Below are 19,966 nucleotides of genomic sequence, written 5' to 3'. Positions count from 1 at the left end.
ACCAAGGAAAATGAGTAGAGATAAAGAGAAATATTACATAATATAAGTTCAATTTACCAGGGAGACTTAACAAATAATAGAACCTCAAAATACTTGAAACAAAAACTAATAGAGTTAAAAACTAATAGAGAAATCCATAATTATATTTGGGGACTTGAATAGTTCCTTCTCAGTAATTAGTAGAACTACCATATAGGAATTCAGCAAGATTATACAAGATGTGAATAAAAGAATCAACCAATAGGATCTAATTGACATATAACACTTCATCCAAAAAGAAAATAACATTTGTATTTACTTAAAAAGCAGAAAAAAATAAAACATTTTATTTTTTAAATGCCCATAGAACACTCACCAGGAGGGACCATAGCTAAAGCCATAAAGTAAACCTCAACACAACTAAAAGAATTGGAACAATACAGAGTGTGTCCTTTAACCATAATGGAATAAAACCAGACATTAATTACAGAAAGACAATAAAAAATTCTCTAAACATATATAAACTATTTCTAGACAACCTATAGGTCAAAGAGAAATTCTGGAAGGAAATAAAAATACATAGAACTGAATGAAAATGGAAACATAACAGAAACATTTTGACGTGTCCCTAAAGTGGTGCTGAGAGAATATTAATTAGCAACAAAAGGAACAAACTATTGATACATGCAAGCATTTGAGTAAAAATAAAAAAGAAATTATGCTAAGCAAAAAAAAAAAGTCAACCCCAAAAGCGCACACATTAATTTCATTTATATAGTATTTTTGGAAAGAGAACATTTTGGAAGGACAGATTGGTGTTTGGCAGGTGATAAAGACAAAGGATGGGAGGAGAGGAAGGTGAGGGTGGTTATAAAGGTAACAAAATGGATTCTGGTGGTGTTAGAACTGTCCAGGATCCTGGCTGTGGTGGTGGGCACAGGAAGGACCCAGAGGATACATTTGTATAGATCTTCACTCATGCGCAAACGAATCCAGGTAAAACTAGGCAAATCCAAATAAGTTTGGTGGATTGTATCAATGTCGATATCCTGGTTATGATATTACACTACAGTTTTGCAAAATGCTACCCCTGGAGAAAACAGAACAAAGTGTACAAGGGAGTTCTCTCTTTGTTACTCTTTACAACTGCGTTTGAGTCTAAAATTATCTCAAAAAAGATTTTAATGTATTGCCTTATTTGGAGTTGTAGGAAAAACAGCCCTTTTTTGTAACATCAATTCTCATGTGTGATTGCTAAATAGGGAATGTTAGGAGAATGTGGAAATCACATTGTTTCATTCACGTTTCTTAAGCAAGAAAAATTAGAGTAATAGAGGTAAAGTTTAACATTTCCAACAGGAGAAGGCAAATGTGCTTTACTAAAGCCAGACCTCTTTGGGCTGTATTATGACAAAATTAAAAATGAGCACCTGGCCCAAGGTCTTCTTCCAGAAAGGCAAACTTAGACATTGAGCTGCCCTTGGCTATCGACAAGGTAGCACAGCCCACCGCGCTGACCTGAATGGCAGCTCCACTAATGCAGAACTTCCCCACTGCGTTGTCCCCACAAGGAGCGGAGTAGCCCTGGCGCTAAGGACACTGCTGTCACAACTTCTATATCATTGCTATCACACCTATTTAATATCTCAGAGGCAACCTCTAACCAGGCTGAGCTACCTAAGCGGTCCAGATGATCTCCCCAACGGAGCAATTATGGTTTAACTTCCAGCTTTGGTACAAACTTGTGAGTGTTCTGAGTTGTGTTTCCTCCATAAACTTGTTTCCCCATAAACAGGATGATCTTAAGTCCTTGAATGGCCACTGACAGTCCTGGTTTAAGTTTTTTGTTTGTTCATTTGTTTGTTTGTTTGTTTCAGGCATAATTGTGAATAATGTCTTCTTTCATTCTCAAAATTGCCCTGGTTTAGATGACAAATTGTATGGTTATCCTATTCATAGCCATGTATTTTTAGTGTAATTTTATAGAATGTGAAATTTGGGGGAATACCTATACTAAGTTACAGCAGGAAAGCTCATAACTAACTACTAAGAAAGTGTACTCAATCGTATGTGTGTGTATAGGATGGTGATTCACCTGAAGAGTGAATCACCATCCTATACACACACATTATTTGTTTATTGTTAGATTGGTCAATTAGCAATATTAAGTATTAGGAAGGAAACTAGAATTCTCATCCTGGTAGCAAGTGATACTAGAGAATTATTCAAAAAGAACCACTTTTACAGTTCATTATTCAAGCGAGTTATATAGAAACTATCAAAACTTTGATAATATAAACAAACAAACAAAAAAACTATACCAATTACTTTGATATTTTATAAATACTTAATATGCAACTATGCATGTCCAAGGCACATATAATAAATCCTGTAATCTCATTTGGGAGATAGCACAGTGTGGCCAGCTGACTGTTCTATGAATACATTTTATTGAAACATAGCCATGCCCATTTGGTTAAGTGTTATCCATGGCTTCCTTCTCACTTTAATGGCAAAATGGTTGCAACAAAGATGTGTGTTGCCTACAAAAGCCTAAAACACGTATCTGGCCACTTACAGAGAAAGATTGTTAACTCCTGACTTAAGTTGTGCTGAAACTCTGTCTGAAAGTGAATCCTTCATACCTATCACTTTGTTTTCTGGAGGCTATAAAAAATTAGAAGCATGGAATTCTTGACATACAGCCAGTGGGATCTGAGTGGTGTGATCTCTGTATGCTGCCTGATTTTAGAGTCAGGTCCATGTTGGAAAACAAGGCCAAACCAGCCTTAGGGAAGACGTTTCTTAAAGAACCTCCAAATCTCGTGATGCAAATGAGGTGTAGTACCTTCATATTTTTGGAAAAGGAAGTTGTTTGATACTTTCATAGCTTTAGGGAAAAAATCAGTCTTTATGTTCACATATGCGATCTTGTCAATGTGCTCTTTGCAAATAGGAATAGACTGAAGTCTGTTTGAAAATTGTGTGTTTGAAAATTAAGAAAAATAATGCCTGCTTTATAATTCAGTTTATGCTATATGTTCATATGTAACCTGGATACTGCAGGATAACTTTCTGAAAATGTTCATATTTCTTAAATCCACTTTAATAGGTATGGTTTAAGAACTAAGTAGAATTTACCATACACATGTTAAGTAAAAAGTTTATTTTATGTTTTCTAATTATATGAGTAAAATGCCAGTCTTATAGATTTTTAAAAATAAAAATTGAGGGAAGACATTGTGGCTTTGTTTTCTGATTTTATGTAGTTTTGAAGATTGTAAAATATTTGTTAATCTTTTGCATTCTGATTCTCTCGTAATTCACAACATAACTAACACTTTTTAACTTTTAAAATAAACCTTTCGAAAATCTTTAGTGACAATACAATTCAAAATTATGTACAAGTAAAGAATACTTACTTTATTATTAGATATTTGGTTATTGCCAGCTTTCCATTATCCTTATAAATAATGCTCAATGTATTCTTGAAGAGGACATTTAAAAGTTTAAGAACCAGTAATTCCTAGTTAAAATGGGGGACCGTAGACAAATTATTTTCCCTACCAATATGTTATTAAAATAACAATAAAAGCAAAAACTTTCTTCAGAATCACAATGCAATGAATTAAAGATTGTCATCATATAATTTGATGGGTTCTGGAGAGAATTAAAGTGAACTCACTAAACATGATGACATGGCTAAAAACTATTGAACATTATGGCTTTGCTGACCTTTCTTTCTGAGCAAAAACAAAGAAAAAGAAAGAAGATTTAGACCGTGTTATTTAGTGGCTGCAAATGTCCACCTGGTATAAATTATAACAAACACGAGTGATATTTAGTAAATATTCCCATCCCTCTTTCTCATTTCTGTATTGATTTAGCTCAAGCCATACCCTCTCCCTTGTCCTTCCCTTACCAGCATATAGTATGGCCCGTATTGAAAGGGAAAAGGCAGTAAAGTCATAAATTTTGAATTTCATGGTAAGAAATTCCAATGCTTCACAATATTTTCCAAAAAATAGCAGAAGGGATATTTATTAACTCATTCTATGAGGCCAGCATTACTCTTGTACCAAAACCAAAGACACAAGAAAGGAAGACTACAGTCCAATATCACTCATGAAGATGGATACAAAAATCTCCATCAAATATTACCAAGTCGAAAAACAGCAATTTCTAAAAGGAATTATACAGCACAATGAAGTGTGATTTATTCTAGGCACACAACGCTAGTTTCACATTCAACAACTAATCAACGTAAACTACCAAATCAACATGCAACCTAATAAAAATAATATAGTTATACCAAGTGATACAGAAAAAGCATTTGACAAAATCCAAAACCCATTCATGATAAAATTTCCCATGCCAAATAAATAAAATTTTCAATTCCTTACAATGCTATACAATTTTGCTTTTAGGTATTTACTCAAGTTTTTGAAAATGCTTGTCCACATAAAAACCTGCACATCAATGTTTATAGCCACATTTTTTCCAAAATCTGGAAGGAAACAAGATATCCTTCAAAAGAGGTGAATGGATGAGCAAACTGTGGTTTATGCAAACAATGAAATATTGTTTTGTGATAGAAAGAAATGAGGTAACAAGTCATCGATGCATATGAAATAAGCCAGTTTGAAAAGGCTACATAGTATATAATTACAACTATATGACATTCTGGAAAAGGCAAAGTGAAATAAGCCAGTTTGAAAAGGCTGCATAGTATATAATTACAACTATATAATAAGCCAGTTTGAAAAGGCTACATAGTATATAATTACAACTATATGACATTCTGGAAAAGGCAAAGCTATAGAGACTGACGATATCGGTGATTTCCAGGGCTTTGGGACAGAAGGGGAGGGTTGAATAGGTAAAACACAGGAATAATATAGGACAGGGGATCTATTCTGTATGATATTGTATTTGCAGATACATAACAATATGTGTTTATCAAAGCCTGTTCAACTTCACAGCACAAAGAGTGAACCTTAAGGGGATAGGCATCTGAGGATCCTATATGAAGGTCCTGAGAAGCAAGCACATAGAAGGCAGCGAAGCTGTGCACAGAAACATGAAAGAAATCAATCAAAACCTAGGAAGAACATTAGTATTATCCCCAAATATTCTTTATAAGAAAATAATTTCATTTCAATATTATAGGCCTAACCTATACAGTTACTTTCTGTAGTTTAATTTGAAGCATATTTAAACATTGTTCCATGACACTTATGTTTGTTATAAATTTGCAGCCATCTCTTTCAATTAAGCATTGGTCTAATGTACTATATATAGTATAATAAAATCAAAAACTTTTGAAACAAGAAGCAGCCTTGAGAACAATGTGTCTGATTTTTTTTCTTTATAAAGCAAAAAACTGACACATTGATATCTTAATTGCTTTATCCAAGTCACCTAGCGATTTACCTGTAGGCTCCATAGGCATAGGAAGTTGTAAGTTCCAAAGCACTTAGTAGATATATTATTTCTCCAAAATAAAAGTCATTGCAAAAATACTTTTCTCAACTGTTTATTGGGAAATAAACAACTTAGACCACAAGCAACTGCAGGAAGCATTTTTTTTATTATTTTTAAGTAATGACTTTTAAAATATCAACTAAAAATTAACTTAATACCATACGATATGCATCTTAATAGTGACTACAACAATGGGCATACCAAAGAATCGTTGAGTGCAGTGACGTCTATTGTTTAACATTTTTTAAAAGTAAAAACATTTCTGTATGATTAGACATGAGTTATTTGCATTTCATTTATTTGATTTTAAGATGGGTGAATATGGCAGATAGATAGTTTGTTGAAGTGATATTTTCTCATCATATAGACATGGCTTATGAAGTTTGAAATGAACTTGATTTTCACCATCTGCACAGAGATTTTTTGCTTGCATATTTAGCACAGTGTGACATCTAATTTGGTTACTACGGTTGTTCTTCATATTTCTAAGTTCAAAGAATTATTCTTTATTTCAAATATTCTATATTCTATAGCACTATTCACTCCTTGTAAAGTGGCCTTGAGGATGAAAGATTGAAATTGTTTTTCACTTTAAAAAGGAAATTATCTGTGTTTTACAGTTTTTAGAAAATAATAGGACAAGGTAAAAGGTTTTTTTTTTTTTTAAAGACCCTGCTAAACAGTCAACAGCAATTATTTGTCTTTATATTAAAAATAATATTGGATAAAAAGGAGAATATATTTTGCTATATCTTCTCAACATTGTATTAAAAAAATCAAAAGATTGAATTAAATTTTGAAGTCTGGCTTTTTTACTTCAGTTAGGCCTTGAAAGAAAAATATACATTTGTGGTCCTAAGAGTCAATATTGAAGTTTTTGTTGTATAATTGAAACTATTAGTCTAAAGAGATAATGTGGGAGAAAAAATAGACCCAGCATCTAAATGATTTATACCAAAAGAAATTCCCAACTTTGTAAATATGTATTTACTTTTTTTTAATGGAAGATAATTATATGATATATGTATGAAATTTATCTTAGACCATGTAATTATATAACCAAGGAGATCCCAGGGGGCAAAATATTGTAGTGATTTATCCAGAATATGGCCCTGTTAATTTGTCATTGCTGTCATGCCATATGACTAATGGTGAAAACAAATATTTCCATGTTAGAGCAAAATAAAAAAATATATATTTTTTATTTTGTGAGAATATTTAAAAATACTTTAGTTACCAGAGATATAAAATATGTTATATATGTTATGTTATACTTTATTTCTTAGTACTCTAACTCAGATACAACCAAGCTATCACAGGATGAGCTATCAGAGGACTTATTCTGTAGTAAATAAATGCTTGAACTTCGAGTCAGATAGAATGGGATCTATAACTTTGCTGAATTTCTTACTATTTGTATTACCGTGTGAAAGTAACTAAAAATCTTTAGGTTTCATTTTCTATATCAAAAAATTCTGAACGATAACAGAACTAATCTTACAGATTTGTTTTGAGCAATAAAATCATTAACAAGGGGGAAATAGCAAAATACTTAGAATATAAAGTTTCCAAGGTAGGGATTGTGTTTTATTTCTATCCCTAGGGCCTAGTAAATGATTATATATATATATATATATATATATATATATATATATATATATATATATATGAAATATATATATGGTATATATATGACATATATATATCATATATATATACACATATATATATGATATTATAATTCACTTTGTAAAACTTCAGTTACCTTAATATAAATGATATAAATAATGTAAATCTGGATTATTATTATTATTATTTTTATATCATGGAACTTTATATTTTCTGCTTATTTATAATGATAAAAATGTGGAGCATATTAGGAGCCCATGTATATTTTCCTTCATCTAAGAAAGTCGTGACATTATCATTTGTAGGAACATACACGAAATGATTTGAAAGAATATTTTATTTGATATTTATGTGATTCTCAGCTTGGTGGGAGAATTATGTTAGTGGAGTGAGAGATGTATTAGGATTAAAGAAAACTATATAATGTATTTGTTCATTTAGTGATTTGTTGACGTGGGTTAACAGTGGTCTCCCTCCATTAGACTCCGTCTCCATGAGAGATGGAATGAGCTTTCCTTGTTCATTATTTGTCTCTTTAATGCTTTAATCATCTGGCACATGTGAAAAGACAAAAATGGCACGGATTGAGAAAAACGTATGCATATCAGTCAGATTTTCCCATTAGTGATAGAATTTTATGTAACTTTTGATCCTTTTGGAAACTAAGCACTTTTTGCTTAGAATGGTTAAATAAATACATAAAGAAAACAAGATATATTTCTCTGAGATTGAATTTCTGCAGTTGAATTTTGATTAAGATTTCCTAATATGTAAAAAGGGAAAAAGAAAAGCATACTATTGAGAAGAATCCAAATAATTCACATCAGTAATTGTTTTTATCTATATAATTTTTTGATAAATTTCACCATTAGTTTATAATATTAGGCTATTAAGGATGATTTATTGTTTCTTATGTTTATGCACATATTTATAAACCTTTTTATGTTTGATAACATAATTCATAAGTAGGCAACAATAACATATGACTAAAGGAAACAAACCTTTGATTTATTGTTTTCCAGTATTTATATTTTTCATGTCAACCAGATGGTTGGAGGGAAGCCATGCTACCTCCTCCAACTTGTAGTGATGTATTCAAACATCCAGATAACCTGGTATGTGTTTCTGAGCATCATTCCCGTTGGCAGCCAAGTGTTTCCCACTTGAGTCTTTCCTCTTTGGATCCTGGCCAGACTAGGGCAAGACTTCATGAGGATGAGGAAGAAATTTGATTTTCCTTTTAAACTAACCATGTTTGTGTCAGCCACACCTTCCCTTGCTAAGAATAGAGGGACCCTGGAGGCCACCAGCTGCAGCCCTTGTGAGGTAGAATTGCTTCACTGGTCTTGACCTGAGCTGAATTCCAAACACTAAAAATAAAAGGAGAAAATGGCCATGTAGATTGGCCATCCTTTCAAGGCAGATACGCATTCAAGGGTCTCTAAGAGTGTTACTAGGAAACAGATAATTTGCTTGTTAGAGCAAGTGAAGGAAATTCTTATTATTAGACCTGGTACACTTGTCAGCCAAGAGGATGAGTCTGTATAACAGGGCATTCTGGGATTAGCCAGGCTAGAAGGCTACCTTCTGTGTTAAAGTGATACAATGGTACTATTATATAATGTATATAATATATACATATAATATATGCATAAACATGCATGCTATATATAATATGAAGATTTTTCCATCTTATATATGAAATTTAAATAAACCTTAATATAAAAATGCCCTAGTTCTTTAATTCAGATAAAGTAATGTTAATTAAAACTATTAATTTTGATGTTGATACTAGCATTTTAAAAAGGCAGCACCATCTGTTAGGTTGCTCCGAGAAATATTATAAAAGTTCACTGTTTAAAAATCTATTGACGTATATAAATCTATAGTAATGTTACCTTTTACTCTTCATTTATTTGCCTGGCTTTATTTGCCTTTTTAAAAAAGATAAAATTATGAAATCGCATCCAATAGAGCTTAAATCCTGGTCCTCTCTAGTCTACTGAAATGGCCTTACCCCGAAGAAAACATCTCTCAGAAATAAAGCTATAAAATAGCACACAATTAACTCCATGAGGGCCTATGTTCACACCACGAATCTGGCTTGTTATGACTTACAACAATCACGTGCTTATGATAGAGTGCGTATGTGTTTCACAATCCTAAGGGGCAGAAAAGGCATATCTAATTTATGAGAATTTTTTACAGCTTCATTTCAGGGTCTCGTTATATCAAGCAAAACAAAATGCCATTATATTTTTAAATGTTAAGTGTTAATGTTTTGCTCAAAATCTTAATTTCTGATTTAGGATCTAGTTTTCTGTCTAAGCCAGATTTACTTTACTCTCATAAATGCATGGAGATTTAAATGTAAACCAAAAAAATGATCACATAATTATATTAACCTAAAGTCTATGCAAAATGTGATACAATATGATATTTTTGTTTATATATTTATTGCTCTTTAAAGATATTTTTATTTATACATAAATGTCTATGTGATTTGGAGATAATTGTAGCAAATAATTTAATTTTCAAAGAATATGTGTTTATTTGTTCACAGGTAGAAAATCAGTACAAAAAAATAAATGATGCGTGGGGAGCTATCACTGAGGTAAAATATAGGTTAATAAAAAATAATGGTGAGAAAGTAAACAAAGCAGAGAGCTCAGGAAAGGAAGAGTAAGACAAAACAAAACAAAACCCTAAAATTTTGATGTCCAAGTCTGCACTTAATCTAGTGAAGATGATGAAATCTATGGTGTGAAACGTATTCCAAATGGATGGTAATAATGTTTGAGGCTAGTCACAGAAAGAAGAAAATTGGAATGAATAACAAATCTAAGGAAGAAAATAAAGTCTTCCATTAACACTGTGTTAATCCTATAATCTTTATAAAAATTTAAAAATTCAAAAGTTCTGAAGAATACCTGAGAGAGATGACACAAAGATAATCTTGTATTACAAAGATTCTTATTTTTTAAAATGTATATCCATATTTTATAATCAGTTGCAGGTGCAATGTTATTTTTTAATGGAGTAAAAATATTCTTGCAGAATTTGTCAGGTGTTCCTAGTTGACAAACATGCTCAGAGCAGCATCTTCTCAGGTTCTTTAGACACACTTTCATTTTAATCAGTTCTAAAGTCAAGTATCTCAGGGAAATATTCACTTGAAAAATTAATGAAATCTCATAGAGGAGACATAGCTTTCAAATAATCCTCTACCTACTTTTTAAAGACAAGTGATGAAACAGTAAAATATTAAAAATACAATATATTTGTGGTTTTTATAAACATTGTGGCTCATGGATGTGCTTCATCTGTTTTTAAATATACTTTTCAAACTATACATTAAATTGCTTAAGCAGTTATACATAAAAACTTATACAACACGTTTAGCTTCTTAAAATATTTTATTTTTGCTATTTCAAACATGCTAAATAGAAAGTTGAAATCATCTTTTCAGAATGAAAAATCTTTTGTTATTTAAAATGCAGAACATTAAATAATAGATTGTGAATAAAACTTACAAATAAAAGGGATCACAAAAAGTAAATTTAATGATTGAATCAGTATAAAAAGTTAAAATGGCCTTTAACACTATTTTTAAAATTATTTTCTACGATTTCAGAAACAAGAATGATGGTACAAATGATAAAGAGTTGGCTAATGCTTTATAAAAATATAGGCAAACATCACTCAGAAATAGTAACTCGGTACATTTGCCATGAACTAAGCCATCTCTTTGGTAATCTTGGCATTACTATTAAAATATATCTAAATATGAAAGAAATGCTGATAAATAGCTAATGGATAAAATAAAAACTTCTATGTGCCTCAAAAAAGTTCCTAAATTTATAATCAGTATTACCGCATAAATTAATTTTGTGTCTTTGTAAGTTTAGGGGATTACAGGTTTTCTTGCCTCATAAATCAAGTCAGAAGGGATACTTCTTCTTTTGTCTCCTAGATGAGTTAGTCTCAGATTCATATTATTTCTCAAGTATTTGATAAAATACAACAGTGAAACCATCTGGGTCTGAAATGTTTTTGATGATGAATTTTTTTCTATAGTAGATATAGGCTACAAAATGCCCTGTTTTGTTGTGTGCGAGTTTTGCTCAGTTGCATTTTATAAGGAATGTGTCCATTTCATCAGTTTTCCATTTGTTGGTATTAAGTTAGGCCTAATATTTTCCATTATCCTTCAATTATCTATAGTATCTACAGTGGTAACCCCTCTCTCATATATATTATAGTTTATGAGATTTTTTTTTCTTTTTTCTTGATCAATCTAAGCGCTGCTTATAAGGGTTTTGTAAAAAAAAAACAGATTTTTTTTTTTTTATTTATTCTGCTCAGAGAATCAACACACATCTTTGTAATTTTTCTATTTGTCTGTGTTTTATATCTTATGTCTGTTGTTTGGGTGCAATTTACTTTTTTAAAAAATGTATCTTAAGATAAAATTTTGGGTGATTTATTTTGATTTCAGACCTTTGTTTCTCCTCTAATGTTAGTATTTGAAACTATGAGATTCTTTAAGCATATTTTGGTTGTATACCATGAATTTTTATATACTATTTTTCATTATTATCGTTTGATTTTTCCTAATATCTCCGGTTATTTTGTATGTGACACAACAATTATTTACACGAGTGAGGCTGAATTATTAGATAATTGATATTTCCTATGATAGCCTATTTTTACTGATTTCATTTGGACTTAGTGTGCGGTCTGAAACATGCTCTGTATATTTCTGATCTTTTAAAATTTATTAAACATTCTATTTTAAGGAAAAGCAGGTAGTTTCCTGGTATTACATACTATAATATAAATCTGAATCCTTATTACTGAAATATCACATAGCTTTAACCTATATTCTCAGTTTTATAAAGAGATCCTAATTATGGCAACAGAAAACTAGCCAACTTGAAATTCACTACATATTTGAGAAGTTACTACTTAATATTCTGGTACTTTGGCAAAATGGGATTAACAAATTTGTAGTGATGTTTAATTAACATTAAGTCTATTATTTCTTTTATGAAGTGTTATTTTGATATGAATGTGAAAATATTTCTTTATATTTTTATATATTTTATTTATATTTTTATATTCCTTATATATTTAGGCCTTTAAATAAATAATCCAGCCAAGTCTCTTTACATTTATATAACTTGAAAATAGTTCTAAACTAAAATGAAAGAAAGACAAAAAGGAAAAAAGAGGAGAGAGAAGATTTGGACGAAAGATGGCAAAGACTCAAAGCTCTATTTAGTCTAAATGCTATATTATAAAACATGATAATTATCATTTTAATGAATGAAGAGTTTATACTTCCTAACATCACAGAACACACACACACACACACACACACACACACACACACACACACACACGCACACACACACACACACACACGTAAGACACAACTTTTCATCGTTTACTGTTAAATCCTCTCATGAATTGTCTCCCCAAAAGTGAGTCACTAAAGAAGATTGGTCTATTTATATCCATTTTAATTTTTGAAAGAAGCACTCTTTTCACTTTAATTTCACACACACACACACACACACACACATTGACACACACAATACTCCCTTCAATCGCACAGGCTCTCACCAGCTTAAAAAAATAAAAGGAGGAAAAAGAGAAAAGAGTATTTTGAACAAACCGAAAGGACTAGCTGAATAAGCCATGATAGGGAATCCCAGAGGAATGCATGATGCTCGCTCTATCAACAAAAGGACATTTTGCCTCTGGCAAACCTGAGGGCAGACATAGCCCATATAGGCTTAAAAGTCCTAAATACTGTTCAGATGAAAAGTTTATTAGATTAAATGTCAGCAGAATAAACAAAATGATTTCAATCTCGTATTTTAGGCGGTATCTAGTTCTAGGGCAGTGTCTCTACTAAGAACATGGACTGCTCTAGATCAGTCATAATCATGTGGTAACCACGTTTAATTTAACAACCACTGCGCTCTGAAATACTAATATTTAAAATAAATTTTTGAATATGATTCTCATATAAAACATAACTTTAAATCACTTCTTTTTTTTTTTTAACATACATAGCAGATTGCTTATTTGGCTTATTTGGCTGCGCTCCTGGTTCATTGCTCACATAGAACGCTGGTATTACCTCCTGCTTTGTCTGACTGCTTTTCCCAGATGCCTTCCTCATCAATTTATCACATTGCAATAAAAATGATCTTTCAACATGCAAACCTGATCACATATCTCTTCCACACTTCACTACTTTCCAAGTTTTTGACTTGCCATTGGCCTTAGACTATTATACATATACATATAGTCTATTATACATGGACTATATGACCTAGATTTTGTTGTCTCTTTAGCTTCAAATCTTATCACTTTGCTACCATCAACCTTCCCAACCTTCATGATTTTTACTCCAGGTAAATATTATTTTGCAGTCTGTAATTTCACGATCTTTCTCCCTTGGTTGGGGGGCAATTATATGTATTATATCCTGTCCTGGAATACTCTTTCTTATACCTTTTCATCTGAAAATCTCTTACTTGTATTTTATGTCTCATTTATATGCCATTTCATCAAATGAGACTTTTCCATTTAAAAATTCTTATTTCCTTTTTCTGATTTATGCTGTGTAATATACCATATCTCTGTCTGTCTATGTACTCTTTTCTGAATTTAGGTATTTTTTGAAGGAATATCTATCACACTTATAATTACATCCCTAGGACTTAGCACAGTAACTTTAATGTAATAAAATCCTTTGCTATGTGCCAATTATTTTAAGTAGAGTTCATATGGTGAGGAAAAGTGTCACATTAAATTCTAAATACAATTTCTACACAGTTCCTGTGTATAGCATATATATATATATACATACACACACAATCTTTTCACTTATTAAAATTACTCTATTTTAAATGAAACAATTATTGTTTTCATCTTAAATATACATACCACTCATTTAAGATCTTCTGATATTCTCATCTATATGAATTTTTGCATTTACCTTAATTTCACCTGTTATCCTGTAGACATATTCATCTAGACATGAGAACATGTATATATCTATTTTAAATACAATTTGAGCAAATATGATTTTTGATCTTTTCATTAATCAATTTATTTTGAATATAAGGTATGTTTTTTAACTTTGAATTTTATATATATATAGTACTGACCATATGTGCTATCCACACATCTGAACTGGCTCTATTACTTGTTCTGAGCAGGGTTACAATGGCTACGACACATCATCAGTTGGGTAAAACTGTCCTATCTCATGATGGCATAATCCCAGCTCGATTCTTATTGGTGGGCGAACAACCCCACACTGATGAAGCCTGCCTCGCAGTGAAAAGCCACTATCGAAGAACTAAAAAGTAGAGTTGCTATGACTGCTTGGCCACCATAGCTCTTTGATTCCTAGATTATCTCTTCTGATATTTCCTGATTAAGAGCTTGAAGGCCAAAAGGATTGTGAGGCCCTGCTTCTACCATTTGTATCTGTATTGAAAATCAAGGTAAAGACCACTTGTGCCCTTCTGCTAACAGAACGTGTCTGTCCTCACTCAACTTGCTTTAGGATAGCTGAATTGCCATTGACAGGTGCACCATCCCAGTCACCTAGGCTGTAGGTATGTTGAACTCGACAATAGTGTGACTAGAATAGTATGAACTATGGCCTGCCATGAAATAAATGGACCAACTGAATTTGTTTCTTTGGAAATCTTATCTAAGAAATGTTAAGGGACGGGGTCTATTTTTAGGGTTGACAAATTGACAAATCTAAATAGATGTTATTTACAAAATGTCAGAGGAGCCATGGTAGCCAACCCTATGAGTAAGGAAAATGATAGAGTTGGTAAAGAGATGCAGAGTTCACATAAGAATACAAATGGTCCATATCCATGAAAGATGGAAGAAAATTCTATGTCTATAGGCATGCTGTCAGTTAAATTCATTATTTTCGAGCTACAGAAACTATAGCTAACAAAAACAGGAACATAATTTATTAAGTAGAGCACAGAATTGATAAAGAAGCTGAAAAATTATTAAAATATGTAATTGAACATTTAATTTTTTTTAAATTATAACATATTTCTTGGGACAAATAAAATTGATATATAATGGATTTAATGGTAAAAAATCAATAAAACACTTCAAACAAATATAAAATTGAGCATGGGAATTATAAAGTACATGTATTTTAGCATTGATTCTGTAATAAGGTAGTGCAGGTCTATTTGGTTCTCAAGAAAAAGAAATGTACAAATAAACTTTGGAGATAACACGAGGAAATAATGAGCACTTAAGCTATTGGGGGGAATTAGCTACCCAGCACCGAGGGCCCTGCTTGCTGGGGAACTGAGAATTGGACTTCCTAGGAAAGTAGAAAATGAATTTCATATTGGCCAGGACAACAATCTCAGTCCTGGTGGCCGCGCTTTATTTTTTTATTTTATTGAATTAGCCCTTAGAGAACCCCCCAAAAGTTTGATTCCTCTGGGTGTGAAGGAATCAACTCACCCAACACGTTTTTGCTATGCTACCTTAAGTTCCGGGTTACCCAATAAAGTCTATTCAAATAAATGTACAACTAGAGTAAATGAAGTAAAACTGTAGCTCAACAATACACTTTTTTAAAGTCAAAGAGAAAAGGCAAAGTACCTACAAAGACACGATTTCAAAGCATATTTCTCATTAGCAGATACACATGCCAGAAAGCATGCAGTTGCACTTTCAGACTAATGGAAAAAAATCTCAATTTAGAATTGTATATCTAAATTGGCCATCATCGAAGGATGAAATCCAATATACCTAAATTATATGAAAAAAATTAGAGTTTGCCGTTTTTAGAACATCACTAAAATGATTATCTAAGGTTACCCTTTGCAGAGAAGAAAAATAAACCCAAAGATTAAAAAAAAAAAAACATGGTTTCCAGCTTGAGCCCTCCAATTCAATCACATCTGCTGCAAATGAGGAAATGGAAGTGACTTTGCAAAAAACAAAGAAACAAAACACAAACAACAAAAAAATCACTCCGCTTGTTTCAAAAGGTGGCAGGAGTTTGAAAATTCACAAACACTCTTTTGCCTAACAAGTACAGCCGAGGTTACTGCATGAGCACAGTCTGCTTCTCAGGCTTGGCTAACCTTTCGAAAGTAAAAGTTCAAATATTCAGGAGCAGAACAACAAGGACTATGAATTTCAGATGTTAAAATTCCTTTTTTGTACCAAATTATTTGTTAAGAAAAAAATTGTATCTTATTACCCGCTAAATAGAGGTTGTCTGTGATTAATATAATTATATGAAAATATTTGAAATAAGCTTGATTCTGCTGCATTATTCCAAATGCATATGTGATAACCAAATGGCAGAATTATGATAACTAAAAATGGTTGCCAAAATTTAGCAGAGGAAATATAATATGTCCTCTGAGCAGACAAAATCATAGTTGCTTTACTGATTTTAAGTTATTCTTTTTAAACTGAGTCAACTTGAAATTGTTTGCCTAAATGGGAAGTCTTGGTGAAATGTAATACATAGAAATATAGAGCACGTAATGTAGAAAATGTAGAAAAAAGTATTTCTTCAGTTAGAAAAAACTATTAATTCTAGATCAAAATGGTTTCACTAAGAAAGATATGTTTGTTAACTTTTCTTTCTGCAGAAATTGGAATATATTTGAAAGTATTCTCTCCATGGGTAGGAGCTATGGTCTAACTTTTCTGAGCACTTAGCACTAGACTAGAGAAGAATACACTCCCGTGAAGGTCATAATGGGAAACCAGAAGTGACAATACAAAGCCATCGATTTCACTGTGTTTTATTGCTGTGTAATAGAATTCTGCAAAGGATATGAGGTTCCTACATGTGTGCACTGATGGTTATTTTCACATGGACCGAAGGGTTTTGCTTACATAACCATTGCATTTTTTTATAAAAGTCAATCTTCAATTTTATTTATCATGGTTAATTTAGAGTGAATCAGTCATATGTGTCAGAATCAATATTATTACTAAAAGAAAAAGATAAAATGGTTCGTGTGTTTTAAAAGATTAGGGACTATTGAAAATAGAAATAGGAAAACCTAAGGAAACTATAAGTAATCATTAAAATACATATTATATTAGGTGGCATAGTTAATATTGTTGAACTACTAGACATATCATCAGAATTAGTAAAATGTTATAATTTCAAATCATTGGTATAACCACCTCTCAATTTTGTTGATAACTCATGTGAAAATGTTTGATTTTGTGACATATTGCAAATGATTGTTTTAGTTTAGCGCATTTGGAAAGGAAGCATAAAAATATGATTTCTTGACATGCCTTCAAAAACTCTCTTTCAGGCACGATTATAAATCATGCAGTTTGAGACTGGTCCATTTTAACCATTGAGCATGCATAATGTTAATTCATTTTTATTTTCTGAAGATGATTTTGACCTAGAAAATATCACTTGCTTGCCTGTTCGAAATGCACTTTAATTGTGAATTAAATATCCCAGATTTTCTCCCAAAAAACTCTTACTGCCACATTTATTTGAAAAACATTCAATCATGTTCCCACTGTCATTTCATTTAAAAGAAAGAGTTAACATGATACTTTTGAGCTGCTTGTCGTGTGAGCAGTCCTGAGACTGTTTTCTTTCCAGCACTGCTGCCTGCAGCTGTTCAGTCTTCTCATGAAGGTCCATTTTCCTCTCTCCGTCTTCCCTTTATTTTTTCCTCCATTTTTAAAATGCTTTTCTTTGAAACTATTCGGTTTCTGTGCAGTCTATCTGGTGTAGCCTATGCCATGCAGTGCCCTCAGCAAATATCCTTCCTGGGTCCTTTGAAAAAAGCAGCAGACATGGTAACAAGAACTTTATTGTTTATGCTCTCTTTTCTGCTACTTAAGATTTGAGGAAAACATCATGCATAAAACATTTTGTCTGAACACCCTCACTATGCCCCTTGCTATATTTCAGAGACTTACTCATGGAGCCACCATATGGCCTGAAGTTTTGCTAGCATATCTAAAAAAGGGGTTTGGAAGTTCTTTGCTACGTGCCCCCAGTCTGTAAGACAAAATTTGTGGATAGCTTTTAAAAGTCAATTTTAAAACTCTGGCCCTTGGTAAAGACTAAATTAAAAACAGCTTGAGAAGAGTTGAACATGACAAAATAGTAGTTCAAGGAGATTTAAAGATACTGTCAGAAGTTACGTTTAAGTTAGAAGAAACAGTTTAAAGGTTATTCCAAGGAACTTGCAGTTCTCATTTTAATGCTAATGAACCAAGAAATATTAGGCTGAGAGAGTTAATCTGTATTCAGAGTATTCTAATAAATTAAATGAAAAAGGTGCAGATCTAATGCAACTTGCAAATGTTGGTTTCAATAATTGTCACATCAGCTGAGTATTTATCTAATCAGACTGCTGAATTTACCTTTTCCACTAATACTACTTTTCTCTTTTGTCACATCATTTTAGTGGCATTTTAGTCAAACTGATGAGTTTTCCCTTAATCACTTGAGAAAGACTATAAGTCCTCATTCATAGAGGGATTTATTGAGTGGGAGAAACTACTTTGGGGTCATTTTAAAATATATGCTTCTCTTGTCAAGATCCATCTCTTTGAAGTACTTATGAATGTTAGTCCCTTAATTTCTTCTTCATTCTGAAATTTTGTTTAAAATCTCTATTTGCAGAGTATTTGCAAAAACTTCTGTAGTCAACGACCATACGTACGTTGTCTCTAATCAAAATGATTTTTATAGCACCTTCTTTAGTTCGTTTCACTTTGACTTCAGTACCAATTTTCCTTGTGTCTCTCTTCTTCCCATCAATCTTGTTTTCTCTCTAACTTACTTAGTAATAAAATAATGTATCCCAAAACTGGACTATGGGATAATACTTCTCAACGTTTTTTCAAATGTTTCACTTAAAAAAAAAAGTTTATATATGTATCTGTATGCCTGTAAATAAAAGTATGACCTTTCTTATGATGTAAAGTAAGCAGTCCAGCCAGGACTCTGGTGAACCCAGACCCCCAAGCTCCTCAGGACAAAGGGAGCGGTATATCTGCACAGTGACCCATTTCTATCACATGCCTTTTCTGATATGGCTTAGATTTTAACATTGATCTGTGGTTTCTTAAGCCTTCTGTGCATGTTCTTTTGCTTTGTTTTATAACTGGAAAAAAAAATCATTCAGTTTGTTATTGATTGATTCATTTATAGCATTCAAAATGTGTGTTTTTTTTTTTAAGAGTTGTCGTTCTACATGGTATGTTTCAATAAAGCCTTGGAAAGGTTCTTTATATAAAAGAAACTTTACAGACAATATTGGGAATAATAAATGTGAGAAAGGAAGTCATTTTAGGATTAGGAATCAGTGTGAAAGAGAGACAGAGCCTACTTATATTACTAGAAAATAATTTTCCATTTGGAAGTTATAATGAACTATCATTTTCTTATAAAAATGACCTTTTTAAAAAGTGAAGAGGCGTGCCTTCTCTTTTAGCAAGAAAATTGCATTAATAATTGTCAAGCTGCAATTAGAAGAGGAGTAAGTAGGCTTTCAGTTCTATAACTTTTCTCTAAAACATTGGCGCATGAAGAGAAGTGCCCTGGACAGATGGGAAATTAGCAGGTCATAAAAATCTATAATAGATTGGCTGTTGCCATCAACCTCATGAAAGTAATTATATCACTTTTTCTGAAAATTACTGTGGACTTCCTAGAGAAAATATTATGTATATAAGACAAACAACAATAGAAATTAATATCATTTTCTTTCAGCCTAGTATTCTAATCTTTTTTTTTTAATCATTGGCTGGGATAAAGATTTTTCTTCTTTTTCTTTCTTTCTTTTTT

This window comes from Pteropus medius, unplaced genomic scaffold (assembly GCF_902729225.1).
Source record: "Pteropus medius unplaced genomic scaffold, Ma_sr-lr_union100, whole genome shotgun sequence".
Lineage (NCBI taxonomy): Eukaryota > Metazoa > Chordata > Mammalia > Chiroptera > Pteropodidae > Pteropus > Pteropus medius.
This window is presented reverse-complemented; position numbering follows the sequence as displayed.